The 16,680-nt window shown below is 37.1% G+C and overlaps 1 protein-coding gene across 1 annotated transcript in view; it reads right to left on the bottom strand.

Annotated features, from left to right (window-relative positions):
• caln2 (calneuron 2) overlaps positions 1-10,860 on the bottom strand; it is a 78,502-nt gene extending 67,642 nt beyond the window's left edge. Inside the window, exon 1 of the mRNA XM_007254166.4 lies at positions 10,231-10,860. The gene's annotated coding sequence lies outside the window, so the exon portion shown is untranslated. The remainder of the gene's footprint in view (positions 1-10,230) is intronic.
• Between the last annotated feature and the right edge of the window lie 5,820 nt (positions 10,861-16,680).

Genomic DNA, 16,680 nt, shown 5'->3' with positions numbered 1-16,680 from the left:
CCACATGATTGGCAAGCTACACTTACTTGGTGACAGCAGCCAGAGTAACTGCACTCTTCCCCTCTTTCTCCTCCTCCTCCTCCTATTCCTCCTCCTTCCAAAAACCTACTTTCCAGTGAGCAGGCACTCTTACTGGAGTGAAGGAGCAGACAGGCTCTGCTGAGTGTGCAGCCTTAATCCATGACTATTTTCATGCTTTAGAAACCATGACCAGCCCAGAGACTCATATGAGTTCTGTCACACTCTGCGTTCTCTCAGCCATCCATTAATCAAGTCCATGGATAACCTCTCAATGCCAGATTTCATCAGTGCCGACAGGGACAGGGACCATCACAGATGAAGGCTGAGCTCAGTCTGTATCTTTGAGACTGAACCCTAATAATTATTTGAGCTGATCTCTTGCGACATTTCTTTGACACGGCTTTTACAAAGTCGTGAACATTGCCTTGTTACTTCAGTATGTTTCCCCCCTGTATCAGTGACCTACTTTTTGAGTTTGATAGAGAATTGAGCCTTTAACAAAATAAAAGATGAGACGTCATGTAGTGGAAGTTTGGGTAAGAGTAAAATAAAGTAAAAATAAGAGTAAAAACAATCTGGTGTCAGAAGTATAGATAAGAAAATATACTCATATTAAAGTATTACAATAATATGTTTTGCATTACTGTATCAATTATCCAATACACAGTGTTTTAAATTAATAGTTTACATGCAAAGATTGGTTTTTAATTTTGTGGGTTTTTTTTGGCTCATTTTCTCCCTAGTGCATGCCTCCTCCCATACATTTGTGCCATATTCTCCATCTATAAATATAAATGGTAGGATCAGCTGAACATAATATTTAAAATGAAGTTTAACTTTTATAGCGTCTTTCTAGAAACCCAAGGACGCTTTACAGTTAACAAGTTTTTACACACAAGCACATTACACATTAACACTCATCCACACACTGGTGAGAAGCGGCAGCCAATAGCGCACAGCGTACTCTCAACCAGAAACAACCGTCCACCTGGAGGACTGCATCGGGCACTACAGCATTTACCCAGGACAGAGTGCCATTCCATATCTGGGCACAGTCATACATACATTTACACACACAAACTTACATACATACCACACCCATACACACCAGATCAATTTAGAGTATCCAATTTACCTGACCTCCATGTTTTTGGACTGTGGGAGGAAACCGGAGTCCCCGGAGGAAACCCACGCAGACACGGGGAGAACATGGAAACTCCACCCAGATAGGGACTTGAACCCAAGACCTCAGTGCTGGGAGGCGAACGTGCTAACCACTAAGCCACCGTGCCGCCAAAAGGCATTTAAACATTCAGATGTTGTTTAAATTAGGAAATTGCTGCTAATTACTGAGTAAATATGTAATCTGTTGTGTTTGGGCACTTTTGGAGACACAGACTAAGTTGTGTTATTGAGCCATTTACCCATCTCCCATTGCGCTTCCATCCCCAGCACTTTGTGTAACACAGTAATGTTACAGATTACTGATTAGTCGACAATAAAATTTAAATAATCAACATTGTACAACAATTTATTAACTTTTTAAAAACAAAATAAGTATAAAATAATTTTCTGAGGCCCCTGAAGGCCCTTAATTACCTGCACCAGGTGATTAAATTAGAGTTGTGTTTGTGTATAACCTCAATGCTCATTCTTTTACTGCTCAACACTCAGAATATGAGTTATAAAGCTGAAACTGTGAGCTGACTCTGATATGAAGCTCAGGTGTTTGTGAGTTCCTGAGCCGGTGGTTCCGTTCTGTTTGGACCAGCACATCTGCTCTTGGCTCTGGTCCAGGATCAGTAGCAGAGCTGTGGGTGGCATTTGGGTCACAGGCACTGCTCCTACCTGCCACAGCTGTTAGACAGCTCATTAAACGAGCCCCCAAAAAAAGGCACATGTGCTCATCATGATAATGACCCCCAACAACAAGGCTGCACCTCGGCAAGGTTAATTGCGGCGCTCGTCCTGACAACCAGCCTACACTGCATCAAAGTCACTCAGGTCAGTGTGTGACATTGAACGCTGCTGTTCTAAAATAAAAAAGAACCGGTGATGAACTTTACATGAAAGACCCCCCAAGGGGAGGAAACATACTCACATCACATTTACAGAGCTGCTGCAGAGAAAAGACACTGATGAAAAAGTAATGAAAAGTTTGTTATGACTAAAGGGAGCTAGAGTGAAGAAGGGGGTGGGGTTGTATAAGTGAATATAAGAAAGTGAGAGAGAGAATATAAGGGACTGAGATGGAGAGCTTTGGTGGACTCAGGCTGTTCAAGGATTACATAAAAAAACTTAAAAGTTTGATAAGGAACATTACTGAAAATCATACTTGTATTTGTAATAGAAAATATAAAAAAGAGTAAATCTGCTTTCCTGAACTATATTTTAAAATCTATTTTCATCTGAATACAAATCAAACAGTTCATGTCCTCCAAACCTTTAGTTTTATTATATTTGTCTAGTTTTTACTGTTCTCAAACATGCAGAATTTGGGTTGATTCCTGTTACTGATCTGGAATTATTAAGTGGAGTAGAAAGAAAACAGGCAGCTTCTCTAAGTGTCCTGTAGGAGATGTAAATAAGATATTTTACTGCAGAAAAAGGGTTTTGTATCACCTACACCTGTAGCCTGTATAGGGGTCAAGGAATGATAAGGGGGTTAAAGGTCAGTGAATATGGAAAAAAACATGTTATGAAAGTTAATGATTATTTGTATTAACTATAAAATAATACAAATAATGTAAAAAGCAAAAGTTTCTTTACTCCCTCTTTGTGTAAAAAGCTTTTTCTCAATACATGAGTCCAAACATGATTAGTGAGATGTTTGTAAATTTGTGTACAAAAAGCTATAAAATAAGCTATAAAATAAGTATATAGGGTCATTTTTGAAAGTGTTAATAATTTTTATTTTATTTTCTTTACTGTAAGAGTGCTAAAGATTAACTTCATTAGTTTGCTCTGCTTTACACATGGTTAGTATTGCTTTTTCCTCTTCATTTTTCATTACTTACATATTATTTTAATTATAATGTCTTGTATTTTTCTTTTTACATTGTTCTTAAAATATTTGTTCAAATTACAATTATTCTTTACATGTTTTTAATTTGACTTCTCTTCTTTTTTAATCATGTTTTATCCATGCTTTCTTCTTATTTTATTCTTTTGTTTCCATTTTTATTGTTACACGTTTTTGTAATTTGACTTTGTTTGTATTTTTTTAATTTGTAAAGCACTTTGAATGATCGTTGTGTATGAAAGGTGCTGTATAAATACACTTTCCTCAACATTTAATATAGATGAATAAAATATATATCTAAAAAGAAAAAAATAGAAGATTCTAAAAGACCATAAAAATAAACTGACAAATAAAAAGTGAAAAATTATAAAAGAAAAAGATAATAATATGAAAAGTAAAGTAAAATGATGAGAATGCTAAAATGAGTAATAATGAACTAAGAACATAGAAATCAAAATAAAAAACAACAAAAACGCTTTCCATTTTCTCTATTAGACAGGGCACCCATTGGAACACAGTCTAGTGTCTAGAACGGGTGGCATAGAAGGCACTTCCTAACTGCACCTAAAGATGGGCACCCATTGAGACACATTATCAAAATAGCTTGGTCTAGAGGGCACAGCATAACGTCTTTTAAGAAGGGTCATCCTAGTGGGCACTCAGTCACTTTTCTTCCCACACAAAGGGCAGCCAATAAATAACTTTGTCTATTTTTGCCATTGTAGAAGCTTTAGCAACACTTTCTAAACCAGCGTTCTCAACTGGTGGGTTTGGGACATTTTTTGAGCTTGTAAAAAAATACTTAAAAAAAAACATTAAAAATAATTAGTATCTGTTTTTTCTTTGTCTTTATAATTGAGGACAAAAAGAGACGAATAATAATGAACTTAGAACATAGAAATCAAAATAAAAAAATATTCTGAATGCAGAGAGCGAAATATCTAATTTTGTGGCCTTATTTTTAGTTTTGACATTTAATTTAATTCTGGTAACTTTTCTACATGTAACTGTCATGTTCCTCCTCAGTTTCTTAAAAAAATGCTCTTAAATGTACTTTGTCTGGTGCGAATCCTGTTCATGCAGCTTGCCATCAGCTACTGGAGCCCTGAGGGAGCACAGTTGGTCTTGCCCTCTCTGGGTGGGTAGATGGCGCTCTCTCTCTCCCCTCATCACTCCAAAGGGTGAAAATCACTTTTCATGCATTTGTATGTTTAAATGGGTTTTTGAAGACTATTTTTCACAAAGAAGTTCCTATAAAAATGGGTCGCGACTTAATGACCATGAGAAAATGTGGGTCCCAGACTGACAACCCCCAGTCTAAACCATGGGGGCACCTGCTCAAACCCCTCTTTAGTCAGCCAGTGATGGAGAGCAAGAGAAAAAGTGGAGTGTGAGGGATAGAGAGAGCAATAGAATGACAGATGGCGAGAGAAAAACCAAAGAGAAGGGAAAAATGATAGATGGATAGAGAGACTGAGTGAGTGAAAGACTAGTAGATAGTGAGATGGAGGACAGAGAGAGATGCATGCTCTAAGTTGAACACGTTTTGTCACACTCTGTGATGAATTTTGCTGTAGATGTGTCAGAAATGTCAGCGGAGCTCCAGGGACTCGTGGACCTCACACCATAAAGCACTTAGCACTTCACCTAATGTGTGTCTAGAACTGCCCGGCACTGTAGAAGAGTCAGAGCTGTGCAGCACAGTCATAAACGCAGTGTTAGAGCTAGGCAGTGAGATAAACGTGATACAAATATTGTATCATGATATGGAAAGACATTTTCACCATGTACAATATTTATTGTGATCAAATTCATCAGCAGTGAAAGACTTTTAAAAATGGCTATCCAATTACTCTTTCATTAAAAGTACAGCGATTTTAATTAGGTTTTTGCTGCACATCATCCAATTAAATTAATGATATCATGAGTCTGTAATACTCCTTTTTACCAAATTGAAAACCTCTGGAATATAATCAAGCAGAAAATGGATGATCATGAAGCCATCAAACCAAGCTGAACTACTTGAATTTTTGCACCAGGAGTGGCATAGAAATATCCAAAAGCAGTGTGTAAGACTGGTGGAGTAGAACATGCATGAAAACTGTGATTAAAAAACAGGGTTATTCCACCTCATATTTATTTCTGAACTCCAAAAACTTTATAATATTAAAAGGTTTGAGGACAATATTTTAGTTTGGAACTTGGGAGAAATGTTGAAGCAGTAACTTTAGTAAGTTAAATGTATTAGCAATATTGATAATTGATGCCCTGTATCAATAATGTATTGGAAATGAAAATTATACAATATATTGAAATTTCAATGTATTGGCCCACCCCTACTACTTGCCCTTTGTAATTACATAAATGTACAGTGAGGTTAGTGTAGTTGTGCACGGATAATATAGCTGATATGTTTAAAAGTAATAATATTGTTAATACAATACAATAAAATACACAGTGTTTTAATAGTTTTTGGTGTGATGCTACACAAGCGCTGGTGAAGTGAATTTTATTATTTATTACTTATAGACAGAATTAGAAGCATTTCAGTGAACATGTCTACTAAACTCAGTCGTTACAGTCTGTCTGTCTGTCTGTCTGTCTATCTATCTATCTATCTATCCATCCATCCATCCATCTCTCTATAAAAAAAACAGAGAAAGAGCCAAACCATTAATACTCCTTTCATTAATACAACTTATAAATGCACTGAAACCCAATATTAAACCCAAACAATACATAACTACTGAAATTTAGTCCAGATGTGGAAAGGTGTGTGAAAAGATGACAGGGTTAGAATGAGGGCAGAGCTGGAGGCACACAGGCCCAATTCCAGAACCATACCAATTCCTGTATCTAACATTTTAAAAGCAGTCTGATATTTTTTCCTGCTGAAATATGACATAGATAATGACTCCTAACAGCAATGTTAACTGTGCAATTCATAAAATATAATATATTTTAATATACATGTAAAATAACTCAACCCGATGTGTGTGCATGTGTAAGGTTTTTAATGCCTATAAAAATCATTATAACAATAATTGTACTTACAATCAAAGAACCAGATTGTGAATTATATGTATCACAAGTAAAAAAAAAACATCTTCTTAAATCTTTTACATCTTCTTTTGGGTCACAGATAGCTAGCAGCCCCTCTTTATCAGAAAAGCTTGTTTGGAATCTGATCTGATATCTGATGTGAGAAGTCATTGCATCTAATAATAATAATGTCTTCTCCAAATTCATTTGACCCAGCATAATGTGCATGCCATCTTGAGTGTGATTCTGAGCTGATGAGCAATGCACCTGCGCTGCTAAACAGCAAACATGACTCAGGAAATGAGAAATCCTTAATCCGTTAACCCACAAACATAAATAATCCACATATTCACCTTGAGATTAGTCTGAAACACCAGCAGAGGATGATCAGAGTTCATTTGTGAATATAAGTGTAGGACAACTCATCAAGAAAAAAAGAAAAAAATTAACCGAATAGTAGAAAAACATTTGAACATTTTTTAATCACTATACTCACTAAGAAAAGTAAGTATAGATTTGTACTTAAAAAGTACAAAGCATATTGCTGGGGCTGTACCATATAGTGAAAGTCTTTTTTTTTTGTAACCATGTTTTTTTTTGTACCAGTAAAGTTTATTTCGATTATAAACAATGTCATCAATTGAATATGCTTCAAGAACGTGATGATCCACATTTGTCTGGTTCCCAAATGAAAAATGTATAATTAAAATACATATATATATATATATATATATATATATATATATATATATATATATATATATATATATATATATATAGTTTATTAGTACAGTACGGTGATACAGAATACTGAATATACCTTTTGGCTGGTTAAACGATTCAAATCTATACTTCCTGCTGTAGGAAAGACTTTGTACTTCAGAGGGAATACATCTGATCCTCTAAAGATCAATATTATACATTCATGGGTACAATTAGTACAATTTAGTGAGTATTGATTGGTTGATATTCAAGATTCTTGACATCCCAGACATAATGGCAAAACACCACAATACATTAAAGACTTCCCTATCCAAATTGTACTTCAGCATGCTTTACACATAACCCAGCTGGCATTTCAATGTTGAATCAACGTTGATCAACCTTGATGTTATGGTTGAATCAACATTGAATTTGGTGTTGATTTTGAAAAGTGAATCAAGGTTGACATAGCAACGTTGTTTCAACGTCATATGTCAACCTTTAATAAACCATAGCTCACTAAAATAAAAAAATAGCTCACTAAAAGTAGAAAATCTTATGATTAACAGAGTGTTAGCAATAAACTTACATCAGTGCAGTAAATCTGAGTATAAAGAAAGTTAACCACCACTACCAACCTGATTACTGAACATTTGATCTCAAAAACACTAAAACAGTAAAACTAATATAACATGGTGTTAAATTAAAAAAGAAGTTACTGTAAACAGAAATAAAACACTGTTTCATACCTCCATCCAACCGTTTTTAGAAATTATATGGTGATGAAATGTAAAATGCTGATTCAAAAGGCAGAAGGTTGAGGACATTATGTTGATTCAATGTTAAAATTGCAACGTTTGCACAACCATTTAACATTAAATGTTGTTGAAATAACAACAGACATTAGGTTAGTCATATTTAATCACATTTCAACGTTGAAGGTCGGTTGTGTGCCAGCTGGGAAGCAAAAAATAATTAATTCACAGTTAAAACGAAATGAATTCAGAGTTAAGAGTTGAAACAGGAAAATTTTAAATCTCAGACACAAAATTTCCAGACAGACATAAAATTCCAGTAGTTTAACCTTCAAGTGGGCAAAACCACAAGTTCACCTTGTCCTAAAACTGAAGGACTGGAATCCTCCACGAAATGTAAGCTAATGAGGCTTAAATGAATTATAGGCGGCTACAGAAAACCGCTAACGGCTGTCAGCGATTGAGTTAACGGCGTTACTCGTGGTCTCTGTGTCGTAATGACCAGAAAAAAAGCTCGGCTTCTCCTGCTTACCCGTAAAACGAGGCAACACCGGGCAGCTGCGACCACAGCGAGACTCCCGGGTCTCCATCCAGCCCCCCGACAGGACCCGAGATCCCCAGAGCGCTCAGCGGCAGCTCCGCTCCTGACCCGTCCGGACTCATCATTCCCAAAACACAGCGCGCGGTGAAGAGCAGCGTTTACAAGGCACTGGAGGAATGACCAGGCTCTGGACCGAGCTTCAGGACAGGGACGGGCTGTCGACAACCCCCCCCACAACAATGAATGAAGTGACAAGCAGTCCATCACAAATCACTAAGCTGCCACACGTCACCCAAATGAGCCCCCAGGAGATTTTTATTATTCAATTATATTTTAATTAATATTGTTTTAATTATGTGGGAAACTGTTGAATTTTATGTTTTGAATGAGTCTGATATGCGTGGAAGTATGCAGAAAAAAATAAGATTGTACTTAAAAAAAAAAGTTGTTCCTATATTTCTATATAGAAATATTTTTCTGATTTTGCTATGTATAGGTAAATGTTTGTGTAAAATGAACATTGTTGTTTTATTCTATAAACTATGGACAAACTTATCGCAAATTCCTAATAAAAGTATCGTCAATTACCGCATTTATTTGCAGAAAATGAAAAATGAAATAGCAAAAAAGATGCAGAGAAAACAAGTTCATATTCATAATAATGCAAAGAATGCAAAGAAAACAAGTTCATATTCATAAAGTTTTAAGAGTACAGAAATCAATATTTGGTGGAATAACCCTGTTTTTTATCACAGTTTTCATGCATCTTGGCACCAGACTTACATGCTGCTTTTGGATAACTTTATGCCACTCCTGGTGCAAAAAATCGAGCAGTTCAGGTTTGATGGCAGTGATCATCCATATTCCAGAGGTTTTCAATTTGTTAAATCAAGAAAAAAAAATCATCATTAAGTGGTCTCTTGTTTTTTCCAAAGATATATATATGGCAACAACTTAGGTAAATATGTCCAAAGTACTTACATTCAATCCTCAGGTAGAAGTATAGATAATAGGGTATAAAACACCTCTGCAAACAACATAGTTTATAGTGCACTACCCCACCTCCCCAAAACACATTTTTCTAAAAGACAGAATAACTAAGTTATTTTGAAATGTTGATATAAATTAAATGTTGATAAATTTGCGATGCACCTAGCTCCCTGTTTCAGCTGCATATATGCCTATTGAAAATCAATGCATTTTAGTATTATGCAAATATATTGTAAATATGTAAAGTCTCTGCATGGATCACCTTCATACTAGGCTACATAAGCATGCTATGTTCTTGCTGGAGCATGGGCGTGACGTGTGCAGGTGCGTGGATCGTATAAACCAATAGGGTGTCGGAATGGTATATGTTTATATTTCTCATCCAACCATAATCAAATTCATTCTATCCAGATTAGGCGATTTGTAGGACTAACGAGGCTATTTTTAATGTAAGGAGTAGAAAGTACAGATAATAAAGTGGGAAAAATTATATAAAAAATATTACTCCAATTAAGTATAGATAACCAAATTTCTACTTAAGTAAGGTAACGAGGTATCTGTACTTATTTATTTGACACCGCTGAACTTCTCAGGCCACGTGCAAGCACTGATATCTGATGGCGCTGATATCTGCCATTAAAAATTGCCTATGGTTTGATTTTATGTATTGCGAACAAATATAGACCACAGCAAGTTAAAATTTAAATATTATACGTATCTGTTCAAATCTGTTTTTTAGGCAACAGTTGTGTTTAAGTGTTAGTTAATGTTTTTTCACGTGCACTTGCCTGGTATAGCATATAGCATATAGCATATCATTTCAGTGCACGGTTTGTTTCAGTGTACAGCGTATGGGTTCGCTTATTATTAATTAACACAATGTCTGTAGAGTTGTAGAGTAACTAAATCAAGCTAATCTGATGGTGAAACAGGTCCTCCAGCGCCCGGTAGGAGACCCGGGCTATTTTTGGGACAGTTTGTGCGCCGCCCCGCCCCTCTCCACACCAACTCCCATCATTTCCAAAATCCCGACAGTTCTCGCTACAGGTCTCTCCTCTCGCCCGCCCTCAAAAAAAACAACAGGTGCCCAACACTCACTCTCTTTACAGCACACTGCATCCGACCACGAGCACCTGAAATACCCTCTAAAGACCTACCTGTTTTGAAGGTCTGGTCCTGATGCAGGTGAGGTCTCAGTCCGGTTAGGATATCCAGTAAGAATTGGGAGGAATTCCTGTCATGTGTAGTTCTGTTAAATTAAAGCTTCTGTTAAACCATTACAGAAGAATCGTGAGAGAATCGTGGGAGAAAAAAAAATCAATCCAGTTGTCGCGTCTTAGTGCCACTGTTGAGTGAAAATTCCACAGCCACTGCAGCAGATACAGATAGTTCCTTCAGATCATCAGCTCCTCCATCAGTCCGCATCTCCATATTGCGAAGTTCTGAAGAGGAACAGTTGGGTTCAAGCAGCCCCCCACCCGCGACACTTTGCGCCCCCAGCAGCTGTGCCGCAAGCCAAGCCAATGCCCACCTGCCATCCGAGGAAATTCACACCATTCACAATAATCTTCCAAACTGTTGACGCATCTTCTCCGCGGGAAGGATGCTGAGCGCCTGAGACGCGCCGGAGAGACAGCTCCCCTCTCGCGCGCTGGCCGCAAATCTTCGCTGTGACCGCGTTAACCCACCCATCCCTCCCTCCCGCTCCGTGGAAGAGAAAGCTGCCCAGCAGCGATTTCACGGGTGAACTGGTGCAGCCGATCTGGTCCAGGGTGTTTTCCCTCCTTCTGAAACATGGCAGGTGTGTGTGTGTGTGAGTGTGAGTGAAAGTGGTGGGGGTGGAGCCAGAAATAGCGTCAAGGATCAAAATCCTCCAATTATTAAGAAATGCACACAGACACACAGATCTTACCAGTGAATTTCATTTCTGTAAATCACATTTCAGCAAACCCTGGGAATACATCACATTTAAAAACGGGCTGTTCGTGGGATTTCACAGCGAGCTGTGCTGACAATAAACAGCTCTACACCACATTTAAGGCATGCTATGTAGGTCATGAGATTTGTTGGGAGAAATGATATTCTACCAGCACAGCACTGGAGTATGTGACTTCATGAAAAAAACTGCAACACTGAAGACAGCTGACTTTATACATGTTGTGCATTCTAGGATCAGAGCTTTATAAGGGCTGCTGAGCACCAGAAGTCTATAATGAAGTAAAACAACTTCACTCCTGTACTTAAGTACTAGAATGCTGTATCTGTATCTACCAAGTATTATTTTTCAAGATCAAGAAAGATGAAGATATTTTTTGTTGTCACATCACAGAGTACAGGTGTACAGGTGAGTGAAAAAACTTGGGTGCAGGTTCCCACTATTATACACAATACACACAATAATTGGATTAAAGACATATGGTATTGCACTGTAGATATACGTTAATATGACTGGATAGTATTAAACGTATACAATGCTATTATATACATGAGCTCATATCTGAGAGTGTAAGTGGAAGTGCAGAGTAACTATGAATAAAGTGCAGGTACAGAATGAGTTGTGTGGGAAGTACAGGATGCAAAATACTGTATTATTGGATAAGTATGGGAAAGTCACATAGATGCATTGTGAAGTAAAGTGAAGTAAAGTGCAGAGTTTTAGTATAAGATGGCAGTGGGGTGGGTTGTGCAGAACTTCTCCTACATTACACAATTTCATTGAGTTTGATACTCTTACTCCTGACCCGTCACACATTGTTTATGGGGTATATCATTACTCATTATAATTATAAAAATGTTAGAAATCATTATCACCAAACCCACATTCTCACTAAAGCCAGAGTGGTAGATGATCTGCTCCGTCTCCCAAAGCCCAAAGAGTTCTTAAAAAAATCTCTCCTCTCTTACCATTTTCCTCCTGAATAATCACAAGCTGACGGCTTGTTGTAAAAAATACCAAACCACTTGTTTGAGTAATCCTGCTTGGTGTTCAAGGCTGTAGGGTTCATTTCTTTACATTTCCCCAACAAGGGCACACATTACAATCCTCTCTTAGGATTTGATGCACCCCTTTCTTTTTTGTTTCTATCAGATCACACTTTCCTTAAGGTAATTACCCAAACATAGAGAATATACTCAGTGGAATATTTTATCTCCTTCTTTATCAAGGTTCGGTGCCAACAACCACTCAACAATCCATTTCAGCAGCAGCACACTAAAAACAATGGCAGCAACTGTTAAACCCGGAATTGAGGCAACTGTAGTAGTTGAGGTTTTAGCAGCAGAGTCATATACAGGTAAGGGGGTTGTGAAGAGAAGTGTCCCTATTCTGCTCTAAACTCTTTGATGCCTTCAAAACACACACACCCTCATTCCCTGTCCTTTCACAAGTTCAGAAAATTGCAATTCAAGGCAGGGCTTTGGGCCGGGGGTGAGATTTGGGATGGAGCCTGTGTGTGTTTTTGAGAGGCGGGAGGAATCCAAAGCGCCTGGAGATAACCCTCATAGAAACAGAGAAATCATCAACCTGATTACAGACAGAGACTGGAGACAGGATCGCAAGAACCCACAACCCCAGGCCTCCAGAGCTGTGGAACACACACACCTGAGGTGCCACTGTGCTGCCTACAATCAACCAATTAACCAAGCTGAATGTATAATGTGATTCAGCTGAATGAATAGAGCCAGCCACTAAATGTTCTGGATTGTTGCCAGTGGTTTTCATTTTAAAGTAAACCTTCTGTATTTACACACATGGATATATTGACCACAAAATCATTGAAAAAAGATTATTGGTACAGATGATACAGTGATACAGAGAGTTTTTTAATAAGAGACATCTCTTTGTTCACAGATGCAAAAAAGAAGGATTCAAAGAAAAGAACATTGTGTCTACTGTGAAACATAAAGGAGGTTTGGTTATGTTTTGGGGCTGCTTTGCTCCTCCTAGTACAGGGTGTTTTTAATATGTGCAGGATACAATAAAATCTCAACATTATCAAGGCATTCGGGAGCGAAATGTACTGCCCAGAGTCAAAAAGCTTGGTCCCACAGTAAAATTTGGTGTTGGTTCCATCATGCTGTGGGGCTGTGTGGCAAATGCAAGCACTGGGAATCTTGTTAAAGTTGAGGGCCGCATGGATTCCAATCAATATCAGCAGATTCTTAAGTTCAATGTTAAGGAATCGGAGAGAAAGTTGAAGTTAAAGCACCAGGGCTGGATACTTCAACAAGACAACGACCCTAAACATAAACACTGCTCAAAATCTACTAAAGCATTAATGCAGAAGAACAAGTACAACGTTCTGGAATGATCATCTCAGTCTCCAGAACTGAATATTATTGAAAATATGTGGTGTGATTTAAATCAGGCTGTTCATGCTCAGAAACCATCAAACCTGACTGAACTGGAAATGATTTGTAAAGAAGAATGATCCAAAATACCTTTAACCAGAAGCCAGACTCTTATTGGAAGCTTTATAATACATTTGGAGGCTGTTATTTCTGCAAAAGAAGGATCTACTAAATATTGATGTAAGTTTTCTGTTGGGATGCCCAACTTTATGCACTTGCCTAAATATTTATTCACCTAAACATTGACTTCACCTGTTACACGCACTATATATACCCCTTCACTTCAGTCACTAGTTGATGAGTTTTTCATCTGAGTGTCACTTACTATGTTTCTGTTTATTCTGTGTATGACCCTTTTTATTATTACGATTTTGCCTTGCCTTCTGATACTGCCTTGCCATGTTATTGACCTAGGTTGTCTCACCCTCTGTAGTATGTTTACTGGCTTTCCCTTTTGCCTTTTGGTTCTGACCCTGCTGGTTGTTGACTACAAATTTGGATTGTCCTTTTTCAATAAAGCCTCTTTATTTTATATCTGTGCTTGTCTCATCCCTGCCTGTCCATGACATATATGAATCTCTGTGAAGGTGTCCCTTGATTGTAGATATTAAAAATGATATGCCTACCGCCTTAAGAGTGTTCTAAGGAGTGACCTCTCAGACAGGTTTGTATTGTTTTTTTTTTGAGGCCATTGATGGCCTCCTTCACTTGTATCATCACCTCTTTGGACCGAAAAATTTGGCCTGAAGATCTTCCATGAACTGTTACCAAATGCAGATTCAACTCCTGACCTTTTATCTCTTTAATTTGTCATGAAATAATGAGGGAACAGGCACACTTGCTTATCAGTTAATTGTCCAATTACTTTTGAGCCTGTGAAAATGGAGGGACTGTGTAAGAAAGGCTGTAATTCTCAAACAGTGAATACAACATTCTTGCTAAACCTTTCTTGAATACAAGCTGTATAAAGTCTTTAAATCAATCATATCTTGATTCTTTAATCTCAAATCCAGTGGGGGGGGGGATACAGAGGGAAAAATGTGTGCGCATATGAAAGCATAATAAAATGCCATTGTCAAGCTATTGTGTATATATCGCACATATCAAAACTTTAAAAAATTCATGATTTTGAATGTTTAAAATATCAATCTATATTAACATGTCCACACATTCCTTGTCCACCCTGTTATCCATGGATAACCCCATTTCTTTTAGAAAGTAACCTATTTCAAGGCATTTAAGACACCTTTTGCTGCATGTTTAGCCATGAATAAAATCAATTTCAATATAATTTCAATTAATATTTTGTCTAAACTTAGCTAAGGTAATGCTTAACCCTTTTAGACCCTGTGTTAATTATAATGGACATCATGTAGTTTCTTTTTTTCCAAATGTTTGTTGCACAGAACACTAATTGAGATGTGTTGTCCATCAGAATAGATCATAAACTAGCCAATAAAACAGTAGCTTAGCCCCGCCCACCGCACTAGACAAAAAAAAAAAAAAAAAAAAATTCAGCTACTCAGACATTAGGGTATGCCAGCACTACAAAATAAATGAGGCAAATGAAGGAACACAAGCTCATTTTTACCAATTCTGTGATTTAGAACACTCTTTTTATCATGTTTAAGAATATAAAAAATAAGTTTGTTGTATTTATTTTATATAGATTTTATATTAGGATAGTAGTGTCTTATTTTGTGTGCACTACAGACAGCATTCTTATAGTTTTCCATCACTGGAACATAATTCATGTCACGTCTTAGCCCTGTCTCATGTCTCTGTGTGTCTTCCCCATGTGACCTGTGCCTCTCTGTGTCTCCTGTCAGTAGATTTCCACCATGTGTTTCTCATTTGTAGCTCCGCCCCTTCCCCAGGTGTTTCCAATTCTAGTGTGTTTTATGTTACTATAAATAGCCCTCCTCTGCCACCTTGTCCTCCGTCGGTCTTTGCACCTTCACCTGTCGTTCGTCTCTGTGTGTTTTCATAACGTTTCTCAGTGTCTCTCTTAGCCTTGGTTCCTTGTTTATTGTTTATTTCTTGTTTTCTCGTTTATAGTTTATTTCCTTGTTTATTTCTAGTTTCTTGTTTTATTTCTTGTTCCCTATCTCCCTGTTTATACCCTGCTTGTGTTGATTCCTAGTTTAGTTCCTTGTATATATTCCCTGTTTGTTTATTTATTATCTCTAGTTGGTTTAGTTTAGGTTCTTTGATTTGTTTTGGTTATTGGTTATTTGTGTATCTTTGTTTCATGTTACTTGTTCCTTGTTTTTCTTGCTATTTATTTATTAAATTATTATTTATTTTCACCCTACCTGCACTTGTGTCCGCCTCCTCGTCTCCCTGCCTGGGTCTACGTGACAATTCAGGTCTGAAAGGGTTAAACTGTCCACTGTCATGGTTAAATACAGTAATTAATTTTAATTAAATAATTACTTGTTTTAAATAAAATATCTGAATATTTGAAACAGAACAAGGTCACAATTAACTATTCATATATAACTCTAACTCTAAATTACATATTTTAACTACCAAATTACATTTTTTTCTAAAATTGTCCACCCTGTCCTACAGGTTGTTGTTACATTGTGATCACATGCATGACAGGAAATAAAAAGTGGAAGTAGATAGTGATTAAACTGGAAAAATATAATTTCTGTTTCGTTAAACTCTAATAAATATAATGAAAAGCCAAAAGAGTTACACATTTTAGGGTATTTTTTGGTGAAGTTCTAAGGATCAAAAGCACAAGACTCTGATAATGACCTAATTAAACCAGGTTACCACTGATTCGACTACCGATTATCTTAGACGTCTTTTGATTTAAATTATAAATAATATTTAAAAGATATTTTTAGTTTTATCTTGACCTTCAGATAAAGTTCCAGTTCTTGTTCGTGCCATTCTGCATGTTGCACTGTAATTTCCTCTCAAAGACAATCTCAACAACAGGCTAAAGAAAGCACTCAGAAAGATAATGAACTCTACAGGTTGGTGAAATCACACATCGCATCATCCGTCTTACAGCCGAGTCCCACAAGCAGCAGTGCAGCAAGCGAGGGCAAGGAGGCACTTTAATCATCAGTGCAGACACACTTACAGCAGTGTGGCATAACAGTCATAACTGTGTGAGTGGCCTATTAAACAGCTTCCAGTTAAGAGACACTCAGAGACGGTGGAATGAATACTGACTCAGAATATCTTCTCAGCTACACGTATTTAATAATGATATTACATCTGCTGAACTGCATTCATAA

Source organism: Astyanax mexicanus, chromosome 17 (genome assembly GCF_023375975.1).
Source record: "Astyanax mexicanus isolate ESR-SI-001 chromosome 17, AstMex3_surface, whole genome shotgun sequence".
Classification (NCBI taxonomy): domain Eukaryota; kingdom Metazoa; phylum Chordata; class Actinopteri; order Characiformes; family Acestrorhamphidae; genus Astyanax; species Astyanax mexicanus.
This window is presented reverse-complemented; position numbering and strand designations above follow the sequence as displayed.